The sequence below is a fragment of the Macaca fascicularis genome, chromosome 11 (assembly GCF_037993035.2).
Source record: "Macaca fascicularis isolate 582-1 chromosome 11, T2T-MFA8v1.1".
Taxonomy (NCBI): domain Eukaryota; kingdom Metazoa; phylum Chordata; class Mammalia; order Primates; family Cercopithecidae; genus Macaca; species Macaca fascicularis.
The window spans coordinates 121,703,725-121,727,999 of record NC_088385.1 but is presented as its reverse complement, the minus strand read 5'-3'; the positions used below and the strand labels follow the sequence as shown (position 1 = coordinate 121,727,999).

The window sequence follows — 24,275 nt, the reverse complement described above, 5'->3', positions numbered from 1 at the left end:
ACATTAATAAAACAATCACACGGCCAGGCATAGTGGCTCACGCCTGTAATCCCAGCACTTTGGCAGGCCAAGGCAGGCAGATCACTTGAAGTCAGGAGTTCCAGACCCGCCTGGCCAACATGGTAAAATCCCATCTCTACTAAAAATACAAACATCAGCTGGGCATGGTGGCACTTGCCTGTAGTCCCAGCTTGGTAGGCTGAGGCAGGAGAATCACTTGAACCTAGGAAGTGGAGGTTGCAGTGAGCCAAGATAGCACCACTGTACTCCAGCCTGGGTGACAGGGAGGCTCCGTCTCCAAAAGAAAAATCAAACAAGGAAAAGGGAGTGGGGAGAGGAGAGATTATTCAAAGGGAAAGAAGGTAGGGTAACCTAGACCCACAGAACAAGGACCAGAGTAGCAGGAGATGTAAGCAGGGGTCAGAGAGGTCAAGCGAGCCCATCGTATACACACATCATAGGTGATAAATATTATTTAGTTAAAATAGGAGTGGAAGGAGGAATCTATTCCTTGTGGAATAGAAGCCAGTCCCTGCTTTCTTAACAGCTGGGTGGCTGTTAAGACATTTGTCTTTGGCAAGACATTTAAATTGTCTTTGGCAAGACTTAAAAATGTCTTTGGGCAAGACATTTAACAGTTCTTAACCGCCATTTCCTCATCTGTCAAATGGGAATCCATAAGTCCTACCTTACAGGACTTGTGGTGCATAGTGGGAGCACATTAAGTGTTAGCTTCCTTCTTTGTTCCCAATTGTCTTTGATGAGTTTGACTTTTCTCTTTCTTTTTTTTTGTTTTTGAGATGGAGTTTTTCTCTTGTCTCTCGACGGAGCTCTTGAGACGGAGCGATCTCGGCTCACCGCGACCTCCACCTCCCCAGCTCAAGCGATTATCCTGCCTCAGCCTCCCAAGTAGCTGGGATTACAGGCACCCACCACTATGCCTGGCTAATTTTTTTGCATTTTTAATAGAGACGGTTTCCCATGTTAGTCAGGCTGGTCTTGAACTCCTGACCTCAGGTGATCCGCCTGCCTCAGCCTCCCAAAGTGCTGGGATTACAGGCGTGAGCCACCATGTCTGCCCTGAGTTTGACTTTTCTTGCTTCATTTAGCATCTTGGGAGACTCGCAGGAAGCCAAAAATAAACAAATAGATGAAACCCATCACTGTATTTGCGTACATGCTTGCTTGCTTATTTGAATAAATGCCCAAGACCTGTCTCTCCGGCCTGGGGGCCTAATTCCTTGCAAGGTTGTTGTAATCCCTCATCCTCCATCCCTCAGATTGGACGGAGTCTCCTTGAAGTCAAGCAACTGATCTCTCCCCAGAGTCTTGGGAACATTAGCATCTCCCCGGCCTATCTTCCAGACCATTGTGACAAGCAGATGAGATAAACGGTGTGTAAGGCTCACAAGCCAAAGATTCCTGTTCCCCTCCCTGGGCTGGGAAAAACATCTGCACTGATCTAGACAGAGTTACAAGTTGCACGAATGCATTTTCCTTGAATGCTCTCCTTTCAGTCAAGGGCCCCTTGGATTCAAAATGGCATCTGCAAGTTCAGGCATGTCCAGACTGCTTAAAATGTCTGGGAGTCCTTCTCTTCTGGAGCCAAGTGGGCAACTTCAGAAACTCCACCCGCTTACGTGGAGTGCAGGCAGTGGCTGTTGCAGCCCACGTGCTTCCTTTGCACCGAGGTCTCTTGACGGTGGAGCCATGCTTGTTTCTTTTACACACGTCTCTTTGTTTCATTGTTTCCACAATACTGTGAGAGAGGGAATGGCCTTCCCATTTTTACAGAGATCAAATGAGGGATTCAGTAACCAGCCCGAGGTCTCCATCTTGACATGGAAGAACAGAATTCCTGTCACTCTTCAATGGTGGCTTGATGACCAGTTAGCGCTCCTGCTTCCTTCCCCAAAATTAGATTACCTGGGTCCCAGGGAAGCACTCTGGAAATTCTCAGGTCAGATGGGGGCCTCAAGGTGGGATTTCCTGTTCCAAATGCTGGATTTGGATTTCTGGGGACCCCAGGCTAGTTAACTAACATTTCCCTTCACTCCAGCCCTCTTTCCACCACTCTATTAACCCCACTTTAGCTCTAGAAGGTGTAATGACAATAATAATCATAATTGGCACAATTTATTAAGCACCTGCCAAACACTAGGCATAGAACTAAGTAACATGTATTTGCTCATTTAAAGAAGTTAGGAATCCTACAAAACGACTATTAACGTTATCATCCCCATTCTACAGATGAGAAAACTGAGGCTCAGAGAGGAAGAAGTCTTCACTCAAGGTTTCAAATAAGTAAATGGTAGCGCCAAATCTAAAATTTGGTCTGGCTGACTCCAGGCTCTGAACTACCTGCTCACTGCCTATTTTTCTGGTTCCACACTTTTACAAAGGTCTCTACTCAAAAAGATTGCACCAACCCACGCGCAGTAGTGTGTACGTGTGGTCCCAGCTACTCAGAAGGCTAAGGTGGGAGGAATGCTTGAGCCCAGGAGTTGAAGGCTGAAGTGAGCTATGATCGTGTCACTATATTCCAGCATGGGAGATAGAAAGAGACCTCATCCCTTAAAAAAAAAAAAAAAAAAGAGGAGGAAAAAGAAAGAGAGGAAGAATGAAGCAAGCAAGCAAGCAGGCAAGAAAGAAAGAAGGGAGGGAGGGAGGGAAGGAAGGGAGAAAAACTACACCAAAGTCCAGTAAAATCCTGCCCTTCCAAACTCTGAGGACTGGCGCAGGCTTCTGTGGTTCTTCCACCTCCACCTCAGAGCCTCAGTTTCCCCACTTGTGGAACAGGGAACGGGACTAGATGAGCTCCGAGGTCCAGCTCAAACTCTGACAACTGTACCCCAACACGAAAGCAGCCCCCGGTCCTCAGCCCTGTCCCTGACCTGTATCCCTCCTAGGATCTTTCTCTCCTCATATGGAACATGGGTGAGAGCCTCAACAATTCACTGTTCTACTCCCTGACTTCAAAGAGGGAGAGGAAAGTGTTGAAAGTCACAGCTGAGCTGCTTTTGTCCTCACACTACTGCAGCCTGCGCTTCCCCTTCAGGCTACTCTCATTCTGGGAGCCTAACTTGGCGGGTTCCCTCTGGAATTCTCCCTCATTTGACTAGCAGGGGAGTCTAGTTCCCTAAGGTTGGAATCAAGGTCATGCCTTGCAGGCATTTAGCCCCACCTTGACAATGAGCTTCAAGAACTATGTCTTTTTTCTAAATCATCACAATTCTATCATTATCAAAGTTGTCCTTTAAACAAGGACTCCAAATTCTTTATCCAGAGGGCGTCTTGGTTTGTGAAGGAATAATTCAGCACAAGTCTTCAGGCCCACCACATTCACAGTTCCCACAGCCCAGAACTCTGGAAAGCGGCTGTTATTCCTGACCTCCTTTGAACTTACTTTTTAATTAAAAAATAAAAATTGGCCAGGCGCAGTGGCTCACGCCTGTAATCCTAACACTTTGGGAGGTTCAAGGCAGGTGGATCACTTGAGGTCAGGAGTTCAAGAGGCCAGGCTGGGCAACATGGTGAAACCCTGTCTCTACTAAAAATACAAAAGTTAGCCAGGTGTGGTGGTGCACACCTGTAATCCCAGCTACTCAGGAGGCTGAGGCAGAAGAATCGCTTCAACCTGGGAAGTGCAGGTTCCAGTGAGCTGAGATGGTGCCACTGCACTCCAGCCTGGGTGACAGAGTGAGACCCTGTCTCAAAAATAAATAAATAAAAATGCATAAACAACAAGATGTTTTAGAAAAGTCTTTTCGTTTTTGTTTGTTTTGGGGGTTTTGTTGTTGTTTTGAGACAGGGTCTTGCTCTGTTGCTCAGGCTGGAGCACAGTAGCACCCTCATGGCTCACTGCTGCCTCGACCTCCTAGGCTTAAGTGATCCTCCCACTTCAGCTTCCCAAGTAGCTGGGACTACAGGCACCTACCACCACATCCAGCATTTTTTTTTTTTTTAAGAGATGGTATCTGGCTATATTTCCCAGGCTGGTCTTAAACTACTGGTCTAGAGCAATCCTCCCCCTCAGCCTCCCAAAGTGCTGAGATTACAGGCATGAGCCATTGTGCCCAGCCGGAACTATGTCTTTAAAGCCAGAGAGAGCTAGGTTTGAATCCCAGTTCTGCCATCAACTATCTGCATTTTCTTTGTCCCTGTGGAAGACACTTATGGATTCAACACTTATGAAGGTCCTACTATGTGCTGGGAACTGCGTTATGAGGCACAGTGCTAAACAGAAACAGTGTTACCGCCCTCTTGGAGCTTCCTTCCTCATTGGAAGAGGTGGGAGAGTGGAGGCGGATGGCAGGCAAATTCATAGGACATTTTCAAGGGCAAGTAAGACACAGTAAAGGAAATGGTGAGGGACAGGAACACCTTCTTTATACATCCTCAGAGAGGACATCTGAGGAGAGACTTGGTCATGGAGTCCATCCTAGGAAGGACTCAGGAAAGACCACCAGGCAGAGGGAAGAGCAAAGTTGCCTTCTCCACTTAAAGATCAGAACCAGGTGCAGTGTGGCCGCGGGGGAGCGAACCAGAGGCTTGGTAGGACACAGATCAAAGTTTGGATTTATAATTAAAATTTTAGAAAACATTAAAAATAAAAATAAGAAAACAAAGTTTGGATTTTATTTGAATGCCACGTGAAGTCACTGGAGGATTTTTAAAGCTGTTTTCATTTTTTTAATTACGAAAGCAAACTGTTGGAAGAAACTGACAAACTCCCCACCACTGGCGATCGAATTTGGCATTCCCACCAGCGGAGTCAGAACACTCCGGTTGCTCCCCATTTTCCTCAACACTTGGAATGACCGGTCTTTAATTTCAGCCATCGCTGTGGTATCACACTATGAGTGGTGCCACATTGTGGTTTTAAATTTTGTTTTCCTGATGATTAATGATGTCGTTTTTCTGTTTGTTTTTGTTTTTTTAAGGTGCTTTTTGACTATTCACATAGCTCCTTCTGTGAAGTGTCTTGAAAATCCCTTTGCCTATTTATTTATTTATTTATTTTTAAGACGGAGTCTCGCTCTGTCACCAGGCTGGAGTGCAGTGGTGCAATTTCGGCTCACTGCAACCTCTGCCTCCCGGGTTCAAGCAATTCTCCTGCCTCAGCTTCTGGAGTAGCTGGGATTACAGGCGCCTGCCACCACACCCAGGTAATTTTTCTAGTTTTAGTAAAGACAGAGTTTCACCATGTTGACCAGGATGGTCTCAATCTCGACCTCGTGATCCACCCACCTCAGCCTCCCAAAGTGCTGGGATTACAGGCGTGAGTCACTGTGCCCAGCCTAGTTTAGTAGTTAATTTAGTTTAGTTTAGTTTAGTTTAGTTTAGTTTAGTTTAGTTTAGTTTTTGAGACAGGGTCTCGCTCTGTACCCAGGCTGGAATGCAGTGGTGTGATCTCGGCTCACTGCATCCTTGACCACCTAGACTCAAGTGATCTCCCCACTTCAGCTTCCTGTGTAGCTGGGACCTCAGTTGTACACCACCACACTCATCTAATTTTTCAGTTTTGTAAAGACAGGGTTTTACCATATTGCCCAAGCTGGTCTCAAAGTCCTGGGCTCAAGCAGTCCTCCCAAGTGAACCACCAGATGTGGTGGCTCACACCTGGAATCCCAGACTTGGCCTCCAAAAGTGCTGGATGACAGGCATGAGCCACCACACCTGGCCGCCCACTCCCATTTTTTTTTTTTTTCTTTGAGACAGTCTTGCTCTGTTGCCCAGGCTGGAGTGCAGTGGCATGGGATCAAGTGATTCCTCTACCTGAGCCTCACAAGTAGCTGGGATGACAGGCACGGGCCATCACACTCAGCCAATTTTTGTATTTTTAGTAGAGATGGGGTTTTGCCATGATGGCCAGGCTGGTCTCGAACTCCTGGCCTCAAGTGATCCACTCACCTGGGTCTCCCAAAGTGCTGGGATTACAGGCATGAGCCACCGCACCCAGCCAGCCCCCATGTTTTAATCTGGTCATTTATCCTCTGATTAGTGACTTACAAATGTTCTTTTAATATTCTGATACACATCCTCTATTGAACACGATTTACAAATAATGTCTCCCGGACTATGACTTGCCTTTTCCTTTTCTTAACAGGGTCTCCCAAAAAACAAATTTTACATCCTGATAAAGTCACCTATTTTTATTTTGCAGTTTATGCTTTTCTTGTACTAAGAAATCTTCCCCAGTCCAAGGTCACAAAGATTTTCTAGTGTATTTTCTTCCAGAAGTTATATTGTTTTAGCTCTTAAATTGCTTATATTGGGGTAAAGGTTAAACATACACTTACCGTACACCTCGGTCATTTCACTGTTAAATATCTACCCAGGAAAAAAAAATCGTATGTCCACAAAAAGGCTTACAGTTTTTGTTTTTGTTTTTGTTTTAATTAGAGACAGGATTTCACTCTGCAGTGAGCTATGATTGCACCACTTCACTCCACACTGCATTGCCCAATGTGCAGTGGCGTAATCATAGCTCACAGTAGCCTCGAACTTCTGAGCTCAGGTGATCCTCCCACCTCAGCCTCCCAAGTAGCTGGGACTACCAGTGCACACCAAAAATGAAGTTTTTTCATTTTATGGTAGAGACAAGATCTCGCTATGTTGTCCAGGCTGGCCTCAAGCGATTCTTCTGCCTTGGCCTCCCAAAGTGCTGGGATTATAGGCATGGCCACCAAGAATGGTCAGGACTTAAACTCGTATGCTCCTACCAGCATTATTCATAAGAGGAAAGAAGTGGAAATAAGTGTCCATCCACAGGTCAATGACTATACTGTAGTACTCTCCTATAATGGAGTGCTATGCATCGATAAAAAGAAACCACTGATCCCTGCAACAACATGAAAGCTGAGCTCAAAAACATGATGCTGAACAACACAAAAAATGCCAAATAAAAAGAAGTTTATACTGCGCAATTTCATTTCTATGAAAGGATAGAAATGATTGCACTCATCTACAGCAAAGAAAGACAGATCAGTGGTCACCAGAAGCCTGAGGGAATGGGTGGGGGTGGGCAGGTGGCTGGGGAGTGTGGAGGGGGAATTTTAGGGAGTGAAGAAGAATGTTCTACATCTTGATTGTGTTGGTGGTTACACAACACTATGTTTTGATAAACATTTTATCATTGGGTAGGATTTGATAAGCATTTTATCAAAATTTATTGAACTGTACACTCAAAATTGGTGTGTTTTATTTTGTGTAAGTTACGTTTCTCCCTAAAGTGGAATTTAAAAATAATAAAACAGATGTTGGGGAAGAATGGGTGCAGGGTGAGGACAGAGAGGAGAGTTAGGCCTCGGGATCATCTGGGCGGAGGAGCAGGGGAGGTCAGTCCAGGGAAACAACAGGGAATGGTAATTACTGTTGTTGTTTTTCTGCCTTGTCCTCCCCTTGAGCCAGGAACAGGCTCTCATTTGTAGCTGCGCTGACCATTTCCCCCACCCCACAGCCTGCCTTCTTCTCTACTGAGTCATCCCTCAAGGTTATCGTAGGGAACACGGGCTTTGACTTACGCTGGACATCTCCAAGGGCTGACGCACATGCTCAGGAAACCATGTCACCAGCCAAGGTGACGCGGAGAAATCCTGTGATGCCACCCCCAGGCTCCCAAGCCTTCTGTTCTCTCACCCAGCCGCCGTCTTTCCTTTCCAAACCATCTCCTCGAACGTAGGTCCAGCGCAGTGAGGATGGCTGATAAAATGGGAGTGAGACACCTTCTTAGCGACTGTGTTTGTTTCCCATGGTTGCCATAACAAAGTGCAGCAAATTCACAAATCGGGTGACTTAAAACAAGAGAAATGTGTTCTCATGTGGTTCTGGAGTTCAGAAGTCAGAAATCAAGGTGTTCACTGGGTTGGTTTGTTTTTTGAGGATCTGAGGGAGATTCTCTTCCTTGCTCCCCTCTTGGGTTCTGGTGATTACTGGCAATCCTTGGAATTCTTCAGCTTTGTAGATGAGAATGACTCCAGTCTCTCCCTCCGTCTTCACATGGTGTTCTCTCTGTGTACCTCTGTGTCCATTTCTCTTTTCTTATAAGAATGCTGGTGCTGGGCGCTGTGGCTAACACCTATAATTCCAACATTCTGTGAGGCTGAGGTGGGCGGATCACTTGAGGTCAGGAGTTGGAGACCAGCCTGGCCAACATGGCGAAACCTGGTCTCTAATACAAACAAAAAAATGACCCAGGTGTGGGCAGGGTGCGGTGGCTCACGCCTGTAATCCCAGCACTTTGGGAGGTCGAGGCGGGTGGATCATGAGGTCAGGGGTTCGAGACCAGCCTCACCAACATGGTGAAGCCCCATCTCTACTACAAATACAAAAATTAGCTGGGCGAGGTGAGGGGTGCCTGTAGTCCCAGCTACTCAGGAGATCAAGGCAGGAGAATTGCTTGAACCCGGGAGGTGGAGGATGCAGTGAGCCAAGATCACGCCACTGCATCCTAGCCTGGGCAACAGAGTGAGACTCCATCTCAAAAAAAAAAAAAAATTAGCCATGTGTGGTGGCACACACCTATAATTCCAGCTACTCGGGAGGCAGAGGCAGGACAATCACTTGAACCTGGGAGGCAGATGTTGCAGTGGGCTGAGATCGTGCCACTGCACTCCAGTCTGATAACAGAATGAGACTCCTGCTCAAAAAAAAAAAAAAGAAAGAAAGAAAGAGAGAGAGAGAGAGAAAGACAGAGAGAGAGAGAAGGAAGGAAGGAAGGAAGGAAGGAGAGAGAAAGAAAGAAGGAAAAGATAAAAGAAAAGAGAAAAGAAAAGCAAGCAAGCCAGTCATTAGATTAGGAGCCACCCTAATCCAATATGACCTCCTATTGAGCACCTACAGTGTACCAGGAACCATGCTGAGACTTGTTCACACATCATCTCATTTAAACCTCACAATGTCTTCAAACAAATGAGAAAACTAAGGTTCAGAGACCTAAGAAACAGGTGCCCCCACATCCATTCAATCCCCTGAACATCTCCCAATGGTCTGCCTTGATTACATCTGCAAAGACCTTACTTCCAAATAAGGTCACATTCACACGTATACAGATTAGGACTTGAACTTTCTTTTCTTTTCTAAGGGACAGGGTCTTTTTTTTTTTTTTTTTGAGACGGAGTCTCGCTCTGTTGCCCAGGCTGGAGTGCAGTGGCCGGATCTCAGCTCACTGCAAGCTCCGCCTCCCAGGTTTACGCCATTCTCCTGCCTCAGCCTCCCGAGTAGCTGGGACTACAGGCGCCCGCCACCTCGCCCGGCTAGTTTTTTTTTTGTATTTTTAGTAGAGACGGGGTTTCACCATGTTAGCCAGGATGGTCTCGATCTCCTGACCTTGTGATCCGCCCGTCTCGGCCTCCCAAAGTGCTGGGATTACAGGCTTGAGCCACCGCGCCCGGCCTGGGACAGGGTCTTACTCTGTTGCCCAGGCTGGAGTGCAGTGGTGCCTTCACAGCTCACTGCAGCCTCTACCTCCTCAGCTCAAGTGATCCTCCCACCTCAGCATCCAGAGTAGCTGGGACAACAGGTGCATGCTACCCTGCTTGGCTAATTTAAAAAAAAAAAAAAAGTAGAGGCAGGGTCTCACTATGTTGCCCAGGCTGATCTTGAACTCCTGGCATCATGCCCTCCTCCCACCTGGGCCTCCCAAAGCACTGGGATTACAGGTGTGAGCCACCATGCCTGACCTTGAACATTTTTTTTTCTTTTTGAGACAAAGTCTTACTCTGTCGCCCAGGCTAGACTGAAGTGGTGCTGCCCCGGCTCACTGCAACCTCCATCTCTCGGGTTCAAGAGGTTCTCCTGCCTCAGCCTTCCAAGCAGCTGGGATTACAGGCACCCCTCACCTCGCCCAGCTAATTTTTGTATTTTTAGTAGAGACGGGATTTTATCATGTTGGTCAAGCTAGTCTCAAACTCCTGACTTCGTGATCTGCCCACCGCAGCCTCCCAAAGTGCTGGGATTATCTCCCCCAGATGGCAGTGGGTATGCACAGAGCTTCACACATTGCGTTTCATATCTACCAAATGCCCTGAGCCATTTATCGTAAGTACATGGAGAGCCACCATGCCCAGTCTGAACGTTTTTTTTTTTTTTTGAGAGATACAACTGAACACAGTACAGAGACCTTATTTTCCTCTAACCAAAAGGAAGCACCCAGGGGTCCAGCTGGCTGGAGAATAGGAAGAGAGGAGAGAACACTGGCCTCGAAATCACAAAGGTGCAGAGTTCAAATCTTGATTCTGCCACTAATTTGCGTTTGGTGCTGGTCATTTCACTGCCCCTCTCTGGACCTCAGTTTTACCATTTGCTAAATAAATCTTTTATGGCTGGGTGCAGTGGCTCACGCCTATAATCCCAGCACTTTGGGAGGCCGAGTCAGGTGGATCACTGGAGGTCAGGAGTTCGAGACCATCCTGGCCAACATGGTGAAACCCCACCTCTACTAAAAATACAAAAATTAGCTGGGCATGGTGGCGCATGTCTATAATCCCAGCTACTCGGGAGGCTGAGGCAGGAGAATCACTTGTACCTACGAGGTGGAAGTTGCAGTGAGCTGAGATCATACCACTGCACTCCAGCCTGGGAGACAGAGCAAGACTCCGTCTCAAAAAAGTAAATTATAAAAAAAAAAAAAAAAAAAAAAAAAAAAAAAGATAAAATAAAATAAATAAATCTTTTATTCCCTGGATGGAATTGCTGCACTTAAAATTAACAATGGAGAAGAAGAAGAACGAGAAGGAGAAGGAGAAGAAGGAGGAGGAGGAGGAGGAGGAGGAAGAGAAGGAGAAGGAGAAGCACAGTAGCTCATGCCTGTAATCCCAACACTTTCAGAGACTGACGCAAGGGGGATTGCTTGAGGCCAAGACTTTGAGTCCAGACTGGGCAATATAATGAGACTCCGTCTCTATTTAAAAAAAAAAAAGAAAGAAAGAAAGAAAAAAAGGAAAATGAAATTACTGAACTTTTGAGATATAATGGATGTGGTTAGCATTTATTGAGCACCTACAGTGTACCAGAAACCATGCTGAGACTTTACACACATCATCTCATTTGAACCTCACAATAACTTCAAACAAATGAGGAAATTGAGGCTCAGAGACCTAAGTAACAGGTGCCCCCACATCCATTCAATCCCCTGAACATCTCTCAGTGATCTGCTTCTCTGCGCTGCATTGTATAGTGTAAGTGTCATCATTTCTTGCTTGGATTCTAAAAAGGGCTTCCTTAGTTTTTCCCCTACCCAAATCTATCTCTTAAGCCAGAATGACTTTTTGCTAATAAAACTTTCTTTCATAAAGTTCCTCAGTGGCTCCCCATGACTCTCAAAATTAAGCTGAAATTCACAAGAAGGCTCTCCAGGACCTACATGATCTAAACCCAGCCAGACTTCATCCTCATCTCACCCTGCTCCCTTCTCCAGGTTAATACTTAACTCATCCTTCAGAATTTAGCTTAGATGGCCAGGAGCGGTGGCTCATGCTTGTAATCCCAGCACTTTGGGAGGCCGAGGTGGGAGGATCACTTGAGGCCAGGAGTTTGAGACTAGCCTGGCCAACATGGTAAAACCCCGTCTCTACTAAAAATACAAAAATTAGCCAGATGTAGTGGCAGGTGTCTGTAATCCCAGCTACTTGGGAGGCTGAGGCAAGAGAATCGCTTGAACTCAGATGGTGGAGACTGCAGTAATCCAAGATTGCACCACTGCATTCCAGCCTGGGCGACAGAGTGAGACTGTCACCAAAAAAAAAAAAAAAAAAAAAAAAAAAAAATCAGCTTAGATACCACTTCCACCAGGAAGTCTTCCTTGCCTGCCTCTCAGGTATAAGTCGGGTCCCCCTACTCGGTACTCCAAGAACACTCTGTTATCACAGCACTCAGCACAGTGTGGTTTTGTTGCCTGTTAAGTTGTCTATCTCCCCCAGATGGCAGTGGGTATGCACAGAGCTTCACACATTGCGTTTCATATCTACCAAATGCCCTGAGCCATTTATCTTAAGTACATGGAGAAAGCCAGGACTGAAAGTCATTGCTGGCTGACTCCAGGGACTGTGTTCTGTCTACTGCTCCATACGGATGTTGCTGGAGACACAATAATCTGTCTAGACTAGCAGGCCCCAGAGGGGCTAGGCCCAAGTGTACAAGGGCTTGGAATGGAAAACACATGCTTCCACTTTCCAAACCCACATCCGTGGCAGACATTATTAATGGATCACCACATTTCTTCTCACTGATCCCAGGCTTAACACAGGGCCCCAGCTAGTCTCCATCAGTTGATTCAAACTTACACCTAAGGAGGCAGGCAGGGTGGTACATACTTATAATACCAGCTAGCTACTTGGGAGGCTGAGGCAGGATGATCACTTGAGCCCAGGAGTTTGAGACCAGCCTGGGCAACATAGTGAGGCTCCGTCACTACAAAATTAAAATTTTTAAAAATTTAGCCAGGCAAATTGTTGTTGTTTTTAAATTTCAGACAGGCCCTCAGCTTACACCTGACATGATGTCTGTTTACCATTGTTATCTATTGCCCAATGACCCTGTTTTGTGGACCAGAAAAAATGAAGCTCTGGCTTTCCCAATATCACGTGCAAGTTCATGTGAAAGCAGAGACAGGCCCTCTCCACTCCCAGTTTGGTGTAATTTCACCACCCCTGCTGGCATCTGGAGACAAGCTTCTCATGCTATGTGGTCAGCCTACCCTCAGGACAAATAGAGAAAGAAGCTTTCTTGTGAAACTGGGCCAGTAGACTCACAGAAGACTCTAAGGACAAGAACACCTTCTAGAATGACCCAGGGGTCATTCTAGAATGACCTTAAGTTTCCTGGAGGCAAGCCAGGCATGGAGGCTCACGCCTGCAATCCCCAAACTTTGAGAGGCTGAGGTGGGGGGATCATTTGAGCTTAGGAGGTTGAGACCAGCCTGGACAAAAAAACAAGACCCCATCTCTACAAAAAATAAAAAATTAATCAAAAGTGGTGGGTGACCCTGTAGTTCCGGGTACTCAAGAGGCTGAGATAGGAAGGTCATTGAGCCCGGGAGGTGGAGAGACCCTGACTCTAAAAATAAATAAATGAACAAACAAATACAATTTTAAAATTAAAATTGGCCAGGTGTGGTGTCTCACTCCTATAATCCCAGGACTTTGGGAGGCTGAGGTGGGAGGATACCTGAGGTCACGAGTTCGAGACCAGTCTGGCCAACATGGTAAAACCCTGTCTGTACTAAAAATACAAAAATTAGCTGGGTATGGTGGCCCGTGCCTGTGAGCCCAGCTACTCAGGAGGCTGAGGAAGGAGAATCGCTTAAACCCAGGAGGCAGAGGTTACAATGAGCCCAAATCACACCACTGCACTCCAGCCTGGACAACAGAGTGAGACCCTGTCTCAAAAAAAGAAAAAAAAAAAAAAAAACAAAGTCTTTTAAACTAAGAAACCAACATTGGTTCATTACTCTTAACTAAACTCTAGATCTTCTTCAGATTTCATCAATTTTTCTGGCCCAGGATCCTGTCCGGAGTACCACGTTGCCTTGAGCACATTCCCTTTCTGATAAATACAGTTCCTGGATTACTGCCTTTCTCCTGGCATGTAATTCCTTCTCTCACTCAGAAATGAATTTGTCTGTTGTTTTGCTTTGGTCTGGCTCATCCCCTCTCCCCCATTTTACAAATGATAGTTTAGGGAAAAGTTTCACCTGATTCTATCTAATATTGTCAGCAGCCCTTGTCCACCACATTCATTTTTCCTCTTTCTGTTTTAAAGTCTAGTTCACATCATCAAAATGGCCACTAGCACTTCCTGAAAAACTTGGCAACACATTTTACTGTATTTCAAAAAAAAAAAAAAAAAAAAGTTCTGCTTTTTTTCCCCCGTCCCCCCACCCCAAACTTCGTTTGTTCTTTTATGACTAAGGATATTTATCTCCTGCTTGCTTTAGAAGTTTATGAGCTGCTTTTCCTTTGAATTCCAGGCCAAGGTCAGTCCTCCTTTTGTCATGATGTCACGGCTTGTTGCCGTGGTTACCCCTGTGACATCATCAGACCAATCTGGGGGCCCGCTGGGGCAGGGGTGAGAGAGGCTTTGAAACCGTTCCTTTCATCTGTCGTTTGTGAGGGCAGTGTTGCTGCTTTTTGTAAAAGTTTTTGAGAATGGCGAGGCAGTAAAGGGAAGAGTTAACAAGAAGATTTACTACACCCCAAAATGCTGCAGACCCCTAAAAATCAGGCCACAATCAAAGGCTGCAGACTTCTGAAGGGAAAAAAGCTAAAGGAATAAACGCATTTCCAAAAACCAGAACCCTGTATCTGTAAAAAGACCACCAGTGTGCCACAAGGAGAAACACGCACGCACGCACGCACGCACACACACACACGCACACACAATTGGCCCTCTCAACCAAATTGCCTCTAGATGGAATGTATTTCACGAGGTGTCCCTTGGTCTTTAATCTAATCTAATCTGTCTCTCCCTCAGCATAAAAGCAAAAGTAGAGAAAAGAATTACAAACCAGGAATGCTTGGTTTGAAAGGCTTTTTAATAAAAGGAGAAAAGAAAAAGAACAAAAGCCAAGTGAACACTCAACAGACAGTTTTCATGTCACTAAAACAGCATCTTGAAAAATGTTAATCTTTTTTTTTTTCTTTTCCTTAGGGTCAGGGGAAGGGGAAAAAATGTGTTTTTATTGTGAACATGTGTCAAGAGGACTCCATCCCATAAACTCGGTACTCACAATAAGTATATTTGTGTAGTAATTAATGTGAGATCAGAGACACAAGTTTTGCCAAAAGGCCGTTGTCAGTATGGGGTACATTATTTGGGTCAAGAATCCAGTTTTCCAAATGTGGTATACATTGCGCTCGCTGTAATTAAGCGTTTTGTCATCTAACGACAAAGCGAGCAAGAGTGACTCCCAGACGGATTATACCTAAAACACGGTTTCCAAATGTTTTTTCTTGGCAAATCTTTTAAGGAAACTCTATGCAGAAGGAATGTCAAGACATCTGTAATTAGATCTCGGAGAAAAGGGTGGAAGGAAGATTACTGGGCTATTTTTTTTATTTTGTCTCTCAAAGAGACCCCCTGTAATTCCACGACCTGGCTGTCAAGAGCCTTATCCATCACCGGTTCCTGGGTCATCTGTCTTTACATTCACTTTCTTGCCGAGGTCTCCAGTAACACCCTTGCAATGCCAATTCTCCTCCAAGAAGCTTTCTGCAAGCCGCTGTGAAGACAGAAAGGACGGCGTCCAAAGCGTCTTGGGCCAGGCCCATTCTTCAAACTTGGTAGATTTTGTTTCTGAAGGTTTCTGCTTTGTCATGCGCCTGGAGGTCTTATTAAGAAAGCAGAGGCCAGGCACGGTGGCTCACACTTGTAATCCCAGTACTTTGGGAGGCCAAGATGGGCGGATCATGAGGTCAGGAGATCTAGACCATCCTGGCCAACATGGTGAAACCCCATCTCTACTAAAAATACACAAATTAGCTGGGCGTGGTGGTGCGTGCCTGTAACCCCAACTATTTGGCAGGAGAATGTATTGAACCAGGGAGTCGGAGGTTGCAGTGAGCCGAGATCACACCACTGCACTCCAGCCTGGTGACACAGGGAGACTCTGTCTCAAAATAAAAAATAAAAAATTTAAAAAAAAGGAAGAAAAGAAAGCAGAATGGAGTGCAGTTTGTAGGGTCCCAGGGCTGCAATTTGGAAGACATTCGTATTGCAAGGGAAATTGAAGAGGGAGCTGAAAGGATCCTTCCAGCCCTGTGCATTTCAACTTTTTGGAGGGGCCACAGCAGTAGCGGGGTGCATACTGGGGTGCATAGCCCCATCTGGGTCTGATATTGGATGCTGGTTTGCATCTGTTTCTAGTTTTGTATGTTGGTATGGGCCTGCTTGTGCATGAACATGCTCCTGTACGCCTGCGGGTCTTTTGCATGTGTTTGCAAGCATGTGATGCCTCGCTGTGCATGGGTCCAGGGGTGCTGTCTCTGAGCATATTGCTGTGTGTGTTTCAAAGGCCCCTATGTGCTTGCCACACATGCAGGGGCATTTATAACTTTATGTATGTGCAAGAAAGAGCAACTGGGAAATATACTGCATTCATTATACTTTATACTCCCTTTTCTAACCAACAGGCTATCCGCAAACCTCTCAGCTCCTCATCACCCAAATACGATCTTAGGGTGTTCACAAAACGAAACAGGTCATAAATCTCAAGACTGGCTAGAACCTGGGGAGTTTTAGAAAGAGAGAGGAGAGGGGAAGGGCGGCAGGAGGGAAGTGGGTAAGAAGAGGTATTTTGATGAGGAATCTCTGCCCCTTCATGCAGCACTTCTCCGTGACACCAACTTAGAGGCAATTTGCTCTTAGTACTAGGTGGGATCAGTCCTAGCGTTTGGGGATTTCTGCTCTCACTCGACCCCCTCCTCTTCTCTGTGCTAACAGTCAAGAACAGATGTGCCCCACTTTAATAATGCTGACCAGCTGGGGAGGTTGCAGCAAATGTCCAGTTTTTCCCCCAAATGCTGATGTCTGAGGAGGCCTCTGGGATGAAGACAGGGGTCTCTAAGGCACATTTGGGACTCTCTTGCTTCCAGAACCTTCCTCAGGTTTCCCTGAAAGAGGACACTAAAGAGAATATGGAATGCCTATGGTCTGTGCTTTTGGCATCCATGTGGCTGCATGAGTGTCCATTATGACCTAAGATGCCAGCAGTGTAATATTCTGGGGTCCCCTGGACTGAGATGGGACCAGCGTGGGTGATAGGATTCAGGACAGAGCTGTGAGGCTACACTTTCCATTTATTTGTTTGTTTGTTTGTTTGTTTTTAAAGGTAGGATCTCACTCTATTGCCCAGGTTGGAGTGCAATGGCACGATCATAGCTCACTGCAGCCTCGAACTCCTGGGCTCAAGCGATTCTCCCACCTCAGCTTCCTCAGTAGCTAGGACTACAGATGCACTCCACCATGCTTGGCTAATTTTTTTTTTTTTTTTTTTTTTTTTTAGGTAGAGACAGAGATCTCACTATGTTGCACAGGCTGGTCTCAAACTACTAGGCTCAAGCCATCTTTCTTCCTCTGCCTCTCAGTGCTGGGATTACATACATGAGCTACTGACCTGGCCCACTTTCCCTTTATTTTTATTTTTATTTTTTTTATAGAGAGACAGGGTCTCATCTCACTATGTTGCCCAAGCTGGTCTCAAACTTCTGAGCTGGAGTTCTCCCACCTCAGCCTCCCAAAATGCTAGGATTACAGGCATGAACCGCCGCACCCAGCCCCATTTTGCCTTTAAATGGCTGAAAAGAGGCAAGCTCTGATTGTCGCCCACGTAGATTATTTTTTCCCCTCCAGAAGATGAAAAGGGCCATTTGTTTGTAGAAGTCTCAACCCGGCACATTGGTCCATTTCATGTGTCAGTTTGCAGTTTTCTCCCCTCTCTAGGGCTGCTTGGGGAACACAAAGGCAGGAAATTCGATTCTACACAGACCCCGTGACACCTCTGTTTGAGGGTGTGTGTGTGTGAGTGAGTGAGTGTGTATTTGTATGGCGGCTGACAACGTGTTCTCTTCAATCAGATCATTGCTTCATGGTCTTATTGTTCCTGCAGCTTTAGAAACAGCTGGGGGGATTCTGTAAGAATCATTTGAATAAAACTTCGAATAAACTGTCCACTACAGGGTTTGGGAAGACAAACCGGTACCATTGGATTTTTTTTTAAGACAGTCTTCTCTGATTTTCCAAATGTATTTCTTTAATATATGTGCTCCTCTCAGCACATATATTCCCTTTTTTTCTTTTTTCTTTTTTTTTTTAGACAGAGTCTTGCTCTGTCACCCAGGCTGGAGTGCAGTGGTGAGAACTTGACTCACTGCAACACCTACCTCCCGAGTTCAAACAATTCTCCTGCCTCAGCCTCCTAAGTAGTTGGGATTACAGGCATGCACCACCACACCTGGCTAATTTCTTTTGTATTTTTAGTAGAGAGGGGGTTTTGCCATGTTGGCCAGGCTGGTCTCAAACTCCTGACCTGAAGAGATCCGCCCGCCTCGGCCTCCAAAAGTGCTAGGATTACAGGTGTGAGCTACTGCGCTAGCCTCAGCACACATACACTTCTAATTCAGGTGCAACATACACAGAAAACTACACATATAACATATGCATATCCAGCATCCCCAGAAGTCCCCACAGTGTCTCCTTCCAGTCAGTATGCACTAGGATAAAGCAATCACTCTCCTGACATCTAACAGAATCAATTAGCTCTGCCTATTTTTGTACTTTTCATCAACAGAACCACACAACATCACACTTGAGTATCTGGCTTCTTTCCTTCAAAATTAAGTGTGTGAGGCCCAGCATGGTGGCTCACACCTGTAATCCCAGCATTTTGGGAGGCCGAGGCAGACGGATCACCTGAGGTCAGGAGTTCAAAACTAGCCTGGCCAACATGGTGAAACCCCATCTCGACTAAAAATATAAAAATTAGCCAGGTGTGGTGGCGGGCACCTGTAATCCCAGCTACTCAGGAGGCTGAGGCAGAAGAATTGCTTGAACCCGGGAGGCAGATGTTGCTGTGAGCCAAGATTACCCCACTGCACTCCAACCTAGGTGACAGAGCTAGACTGCCTCAAAAATAAATAAATAAATAAAGTAAAAAATGGGCTGATTCAGTAGTATCTCGTTATTACCAAAAGTATATCATCAATACTTACAAACAAAATTAAGTGCGTGAGATTCACCACATTGCTCTATGTATTTGTAGATCGATGACTTTTCAACTGGGGTTCACTGTGTGCCTCAGGGGATGTTAGACAATGTCTGGAGACATTTTTGGTTGTCACAACTGGGGGTGCATCTAGTGGATGCATACCAAAAATGCTGCACAACATCTTACAAAGCCCAGGACAGCCTCCCTCCCCGCTGCCCCCCGCCACACACAAATTACCCAGCCCCAAATTTTAATAATGCAGAGATAAAATTTTCCAGTTTGGATCCAGCATTGTCCTGGCTGTGCTTTGATCCCTCTGAAACACAATTTTTAATACTTCCTGGATGCCTAGGCAGGCACAGTGGAGCTAGCCTAAACTTCAAGTTCAAATCTTCAGCTCAGAGGCAAGTTTACTGGCCTCCAGTTTTATCCCCGAGGTGGGGGCAGGGAGAGTGGAAGGGGAATGGGATTGGATGGGAAGATGGAAGGGAGCAAAAGAGGGTCTTTCCCTAATGATTTCTTCATCTTCGTCTGGTGATGAATTTGACCTTAGAAGGACGTTGCAGGCCACATCTGCCTCTTTGGCAAGCAGGGGAAGGAAATGACAGAAAAGTTCTTACAGAGCCACACCGATGTACACAGACATAAACAGACAACCGCACAAGTCCAAACATACACCCCCCAGAGCTCTGAACACACACATACACACGCACGCACATACATACTCACCAGCCAACGCCCGGCCACAACGGCAGGCCCCAGAGACACACACTAGAGGGGAAAAGAAAGACCAACACTGTCCTTAAAGGGGCCTCTCTCCACATCCAGCTATTTAAAGAAACAGTTAAGACAGCCAAGTTCAAGGAAACCCAGCCAAGGCAATGACCACTATCTGTCTTGTTCACCACCATATAACGCTTGGGCCAAAACCCAGGGTTTCTCCACCTCAGCACTCTTGATATTTCCAACTGGGTAATTCTTTGTTATAGGAGCTGGCCTGTGCATTGCAACACATTTAACAGCATCTTTGGCCTCTACAAACTAGATGCACCCCAAGTTGCGCCAACCAAAATTGTCTCTAGTTATTCACAATGTCACCTGGGGACATCACCCCTAGTTGAGAACTACTGACCTAGCCATGCAGTGGGCTTATAGAAGCAGCCTCCAAATGAATTTTTTTTTTTTTTTTTTTTTTTTTCTGACAGAGTCTTGCTCTGTTACCCAGGCTGGAGTGGAGTGGCATGATCATGGCTCACTGCAGTCTTGACCTCCCAGGCTCAAGCAATCCTCCCACATCAGCCTCCCTAGTGGTTAGGACCACAGGCCTGTGACACCATGCCTGGCTAATTTTTTAAAATTTTTGTAGAATTGGGGTCTCACTATGTTGCCCAAGCTGGTCTTGAACTCCTGGGCCTAAGCAATTCTCCCTCCTCAGCCTCCCGAAGTGCTAGAATTACAAGTGTGAGCCACCATCCATAATCCCAGCCCCAAATGAAATATTTGTTGATTCAATCAATAAGCCACTCTCATTCCTTCTTGAAAATAAATGGGGGCCAGGCATAGTGGCTCATGCCTTTGGGAGGCTGAGGCAGGTGGATCACCTGAGCCCAGGAGTTCGAGAACAGCCTGGCAAACATGGTAAAACTCTGTCTCTACTAAAACACAAAAATTAGCCAGGCATGGGGGCGGGCACCTGGAATCCCAGCTACTCAGGAGACTGAGGCAGGAGAATCGCTTGAACCCAGGAGGTAGAGGTTGCAGTGAGCCGAGATCGTGCCACTGCACTCCAGCCTGGGCGACAGAGCCAGACCCCATCTCAAAAAAAAAAAGAAAAGAAAAGAAATGGGCTCCCAAGAAGAGTCAGCTGATCTCTCCTCTTCAGCATCCACATATATCAAGAGTTAAAAACAAAACAAAGCCGGGCACGGTGGCTCACACCTGTAATTCTAACACTTTGGGAGGCAGAGGCTGGCAGATCACCTGAAATCAGGAGTTCAAGGCCAGACTGGCCAAAATGGTAAAACCCCATCTCTACTAAAAATACAAAAAAAAAATGCACTATGCACTACGGGCATAGTGGCACATGCCTGTAGTCCCAGCTACTCAGGAGGCTGAGGTAGAAAAACTGCTTGAACTCAGGAGGCAGACAGTGCAGTGAGCCAAGATCGTGCCATTAACTCCAGCCTGGGCAGCAAGAGTGAAACTCCATCTCAAACAAACAAACAAACAACCACCACCACACAAAAAAAATAAAACCAAAAACAAGGCCAGACGCAGTGGCTCACGGCTGTCATCCCAGCACTTTGGGAGTCTGAGGCGGGGAGATCACCTGAGGTCAGGAGTTCGAGACCAGCCTGACCAACATGGAGAAACCCCGTCTCTACTAAAAACACAAAAGAAATAGCCGAGCACAGTAGCGGGCACTTGTAATCCCAGCTACTCGAGAGGCTGAGGCAGAAGAATCGCTTGAATCCGGGAGGTGGAGGTTGCGGTGAGCTGAGATCGTGCCATTGCACTCCAGCCTGGGCCACAAGAGTGATACTCCGTCTCAAAAAAAAAAAAAAAGTGGAGCTAGGTCCTAGGTTTCTTCCAGATACTGGAATGGAATCCCAGCCTCTGAGACTAAGGCCTATGCTGGATTCTGCCTGGGTGGAGGCCGTCTCTGCCATCAATGACAACCCTTGAAGAAGCAGCCCCCAGAGAGATGCCTACACCACATGTGCTCTGTCATTTGATTGAGGGACATTAATGCACTTTTCTGGATGCTGACTGGGTTTTAATTGTGTTTGGAACATTGTGCTCCCCACACACCAGCTGAATTTGCTTCTGCATTCAGAAATGTGTTCACCTTCTCTTTTCTCTGGTGTGTCTGCAATGCTGCAGTTGGTGGCAGTGACATGGGCGACTGGGACCAGACAGTGCATCTATGGAATTTTCCACACATTAGCCAAACCGGATCTGGAGCTTTCTTTATGTTTTAACCCCCTCAAGGACACATGAGTCTGGAAACAGGCTGGGAAGTGGGACTTCCGGCAGACTTAGCTGTAGGCTTAGGCGTCTACTGTCTGCATGTGGGAAGTAGGTCAGCCTTCCACCATCATCTCCAGCAACTGAAGGTCATACAGTCATTCAGCAAACATCCTCCAAATGTCAGAGCAATCAGGCACTGAGGTTACAGAGATAATATACCTGTTTCTGGCTTTCAAGTAGCAAGAGAAAGACTACAACAGCTCATCCAAGCATTTATTGTCAGGTAGTCTTCCTTGCACACTTTATAAATACTCACTCAATGGATCCTAAAAATAACCCCCATAAAATAGTTTGTTGTTGTTGTTGTTGTTGTTGTTGAGACAGAGTCTCACTCTGTCACCCACACTGGAGTACAGTGGTGTGATCTCGGATCACTGCAACCTCCACCTTGTGGGTTCCAGTGATTCTCCTGCTTCAGCCTTCCAAGTAGCTGGGACTACAGGCGACTGCCACAACGCCCAGCTAATTTTTGTATTTTTTGTAGAGACAGGATCTTACCATGTTGGCCAGGCTGGCCTCAAACTCCTGACCTCAAGTGATCCGCCCGCCTTGCTCTCCCAAAGTGCTAGATTTACAGGCATGAGCGACTGCGCCCAGCCAGGAGTGTTTTTTAACACCTTTATTGAGGCATAGATACACAAATAATAGGATATATTTATTTATTTTATTATTATTATTTAAAATAGAGATAAGGTCTCACTATGTTGCCCAGGCTGGTCTTGAATTCCTGAGCTCAAATGATCTTCCTGTCTCGGCCTCCTAAAGTGCTAGGATTACAGGCATGAGCTACTGCGCCCAGCCAGAACTGGATATTGGATATATTTAATGTGTGTAAGTTTGATGAGTTCAAATGTGTATGGACACCCGTGCTACCATCACCACAGTCAAAGTAATAGACATATCCAACACCTTCCTAAGTGTCCCGTGTGCTTTTGTTTTTGTTATTGTTTTTTGTTTGTTTTTCCTGTGATAAGAACATTTCACATGAGATCTACCTTCCTATCACATTTTGAAGTGCACAATGCTGTATTCACTATAGCACAATGTTGTACAGAAGAGCTCTGGAATTTTATATCCATTGAACAACTCCCCATTTTCCCCACCCCCAGCTCCTGGCAGCCACTTTGCTTGTTTGTTTGTTTGTTTGTTTTTGAGAGACATAGGATCTCACTTTGTTGCCCAGGCTGGAGGACAGTGGTGCAAACATGACTCACTGCAGCCCCAACCTCCTGGGTTCAAGTGATTCTACCACCTAAGCCTCCCAAGTAGCTGGGACCACCAGTGAAATTGTTTTATTTTTTCTTTTTTGTGGAGATGGGCTCTCCCTATGTTGCCCAGGCTGGTCTCAAGCTCCTGGGCTTAAGCAATCCTCCTGCCTTGGCCTCTCGAAGTGCTGGGATTACAGCTGTGAGCCACCACGCCTAGCCAAAAAGTTCATTCTTTTTCTTCACCTTTTTATATTTTTTTTCTGTAGGACCAATGTTACTTTTTTTCCAGTTTTATTTGACATACACTGGGAGAATAGGTTTCTCTGTTTCCATCCTATCTAGACCACGGACTCATTTTGGTAAATCATGAAATAATCATCATGAATCTAGATCTGGCTCTAAGCTGCAGGTTCACAGCACACCCAGCAACAGACTGTCTCCACACAGCTTTAGACCTCCCTAGAGCATGGACTTCGTGGCTGTAAGGCAGAGAAAACTCTCCTAAGACAAAACTGGAGCACGGGCCAGGCACAGTGGCTCACGCCTGTAATTCCAGAACTTTGGGAGGCTGAGGCGGGAGGATCGCTTGAGGTTAGGAGTTCAAGACCAGCCTCACCAACGTGGTGAAACCCCATCTCTACTTAAAAAAAAACAAAAACAAAAACAAAAACAAAACAAAACAAAAAAACAAAATTAACCAGGTGTGGTGGCACATGCCTGTAATCCCAGCTACTTTGGAGGCTGAAGCAGAAGAATTGTTTGAATCTGGGCGGTGGAGGTTGTAGTGAGCTGAGATCGCACCATTGCACTCTAGACTGGGCAACAAGAGGGAAACTCTGTCTTAAAAAAAATAAAATAAAATAACTGGAGCATGGTTCAACTCAAAAGCATCCCATGATTCTAGTTACAAAGCAGAGTTCTCAAGGGTGCAAGTTCTAATGCTACAGAATGTTTCTTCTTGGTAAACATTTCTGGAATCAAGGTTTAACCATTTTTGGGTTAAATGGACATAAATTGTGAAAGCCTCTCTGCTGGAGACTGGGAATTCACAGAAGGAATTGCTAGTCCCTGCACTGTGGAGCTCAGCACTGACTCCATTTGCAAATAAACAAGTCCTTCCAATTTTCCAGCACTTTACAAACTAGGAAGCATCTGCCAGACAGAGGCAAGAGTTGAACAAGAAGCCAAGTCTAGCATGAAGGAGTCCAAATGTATCTCCTAAAGCAAGAGGCCAGACCACACAATAAGAAACGTTAGGGGCTGGGAGCGATGGCTCATGCCTGTCATTCCAGCACTTTGGGATGCTGAGGCGGGTGGATCACCTGAGGTCAGGA

General features: G+C 46.0%; 1 long non-coding RNA gene across 2 annotated transcripts in view; it reads right to left on the bottom strand.

Annotated features, from left to right (window-relative positions):
• Window positions 1-14,515: 14,515 nt before the first annotated feature.
• LOC135966336 (uncharacterized) overlaps window positions 14,516-24,275 on the bottom strand; it is a 28,730-nt gene continuing 18,970 nt past the window's right edge. The window contains exons 1-2 of one of the 2 annotated variants that reach the window (XR_012419778.1): window positions 19,433-19,476; window positions 14,516-15,220 (exon numbers count right to left, since the gene is read on the bottom strand). This is a non-coding gene — a long non-coding RNA (uncharacterized lncRNA). Of the gene's footprint in view, window positions 15,221-19,432; window positions 19,477-24,275 lie in introns of those variants that run through there. The other variant, XR_010579604.1, reaches the window with a different exon arrangement.